This window comes from Otolemur garnettii, unplaced genomic scaffold (assembly GCF_000181295.1).
Source record: "Otolemur garnettii isolate 467f Iridium unplaced genomic scaffold, OtoGar3 scaffold00161, whole genome shotgun sequence".
In the NCBI taxonomy this organism is placed as follows: domain Eukaryota; kingdom Metazoa; phylum Chordata; class Mammalia; order Primates; family Galagidae; genus Otolemur; species Otolemur garnettii.
The window spans coordinates 1,352,220-1,354,727 of NW_003852556.1; the positions used below are offsets into that span (position 1 = coordinate 1,352,220).

Below are 2,508 nucleotides of genomic sequence, written 5' to 3' on the forward strand. Positions count from 1 at the left end.
CTGTCGGGGTCCGGGAGGCAGAGAGGGACACGCGTCTCCTCGGGCTGGTGTCCCTGGTGGCGTCTGTCGGGGTCCGGGAGGCAGAGAGGGACACGTGTCTCCTCGGGCTGGTGTCCCTGGTGTTGTCTGTCGGGATCCGGGAAGCAGAGAGGGACACCCGTCTCCTTAGGCTGGTGTCCCTGGTCTGTGTGCTACCTTCTCTCACCTCTCACAGCCTTTTCATGCTGGACATTCAACGCACACAGTGGAGCTGGTCTTGGAGGAGGAGAGAGAAATGCACTTGTCATCTTGTCTAGAAGGAAAGTCCTGTGATCAGGTTTTACGGCTGACACACAGGAAATGACTCACTTGTTACAGGTGTGCCTGGCTCACCTGCACCATCCTGTGCCACCGGCTCCTGTGAAGGAGCTGCTCTAACATCTTCCTGAGAGTCAGGCCCACGTGTCCAGGAGGGTGAAAGGTCGGATTTTCATCAGTGGGTTGAAGCAGGTACACAGAGGGACCAGGGTCACAACAGGCGCAACTCTGCTGAGCCCTGTCCGGATGCCCCCAGCTTCCTGGAGGGGGCAAGTGTGCACCTCGCTGGAGTAAGGGCCGAGTCCTGACCAGTGGGTCAGGAGAGTGGGGGAGCAATTCTCTGGGGGTTTGGTTTTTTGACAGCTTTGATTTGTTAACAATAGACGTCACGGTAATAGATACTGAAATAGAAATTTTTAAAAATTTATTTAGTGCTTGCTTTGGTAGCACATATACTAAAAAATTGGAAAGATGCAGAGAAGATGAGCATGGCCCCTGAACAAGGGTGACACACAAATTTGTGAAACGTTCCATATTTTTTAATAAAGTATTGCAAGAATGGAAATATAAATATCCAATGTACTTCATACTGATATGAAACCAATATATAAACAATTATGAACAATAAAACACAAATATAGTCTAGTACGGGGGTAGAGGGAGGTGGTGGGGAGACGAATGGCAGAGGGAAGGACCTCACCTAATGTGCATATACTGAGGTGTATGGCATGCCCCCTGGGGGAGGGGCTCTTTTACAACTGGAACTTTACCCTGGGAATGTGAACAATGTAACCTAAAAGTTTGTACCCTCATATTAACTTGAAATAAAAAAAAATTTTTAAAGATTCTGTAATATAGAATTATGTAGTTTAAGTAGTCAATGTTTGTTTTACTGTATGGATTTAGTGATCTATTAAAAAATTAAAAATTGGCTCAGTACCTATGGCTCAAGTGGCTAAGGCACCAGCCATATACACCTAAGGTGGTGGGTTCAAATCCAGCCTGGGCCTGCCAAACAACAATGATGGCTGCAACCAAAAAATAGCCAGACGCTGTGGTGGGCACCTGTAGTCCCAGCTACTTGGGAGGCTGAGGCAGGAAACTCGCTTGAGCCCAGGAGTTGGAGGTTGCTGTGAGCTGTGGTGCCACGGCACTCTACCCAGGGGGACAACTTGAGGCTCTGTCTCAAAAAAAAAAAAAAAATAATTAAAAATTAAAATTTATTTAATCAACCCAGTAAGTATAAACATAAAAATTTTTGTTAAAAGTGGTATTTTCCAAACCAAAACAAACCCCATAAAACCTTGAGCAGTCTTGGTTCATAGCTTTACTAACCTCTGGCTTTCAGATGTCAGGAGATTCACTTTCTGGTCAGAGTATAATGAAGATAATTCTGCTTCACTCAGACACATAGTTGGAAAGGGGGGCGTTTTCTAAAGGATATTCCTCTTCAATACTGAGCCAAAAGGTGTCAAGTAGTAGTTTCTTTAAGGTTGATCACAAGATGGAATCATGGTTATGCCCTGATTAACAACGAAGATGCGTTCTGAGGGTGACTCGCTCCAGAAGCTGCAGCCTCCTGCACACCTGGGCCTTGTGGCGTGGACATTGGTCCCTCACTCCTGGGCTGGGAACTTGTGCTTCATGTTGCTATAATGAGTGTTGTGAGCAGTTGCAACACAATAGCAAGTATTTGTGCACCTAAACAGTAGAGAAGGTGCGGTAAAAATGTAGCATAAAAGATAAAATGTGCAGGCGGCTCCTGTGGCTCAGTGAGTGGGGCACTGGCCCTATACACCAAGGGGCCGTCACCGGTATATGGTGACGTCACCATCAAACCTGGCCCTGGCCACCTGCAACAAAAAATAGCCAGGCGTTGTGGCGGGCGCTTGTAGTTGCAGCTACTCGGGAGCCTGAGGCAAGAGAATCGCCTAAGCCCAGGAGTTGGAGGTTGCTGTGAGCAGTGATGCCACAGCACTCTAACGAGGGCAATAAAATGAGACACAGTCTCTTAAAAAAAAAAAAAATAAAAATGTGAACCCCTCTAGGGTGCTTACCCTGAATGGAGCTGCTGGACTAGAAGCTGGCCTGGGTGAGGCAGTAAGTGTCATGGCTCAGTCGCTGCTGGACTAGAAGCTGGCCTGGTGGAGGCGGTGAGTGTGGTGGCTCAGTCGCTGCTGGACTAGAAGCTGGCCTGGGGGAGGCGGTGAG

The 2,508-nt window shown here is 47.7% G+C and overlaps 1 non-coding gene across 1 annotated transcript; it reads left to right on the plus strand.

Moving 5' to 3' along the window:
* Positions 1-728: 728 nt before the first annotated feature.
* Positions 729-837, plus strand: LOC111728486. The gene has a single exon (XR_002775761.1). It is a non-coding gene; the product is annotated as a U6 spliceosomal RNA (small nuclear RNA).
* Positions 838-2,508: the final 1,671 nt, after the last annotated feature.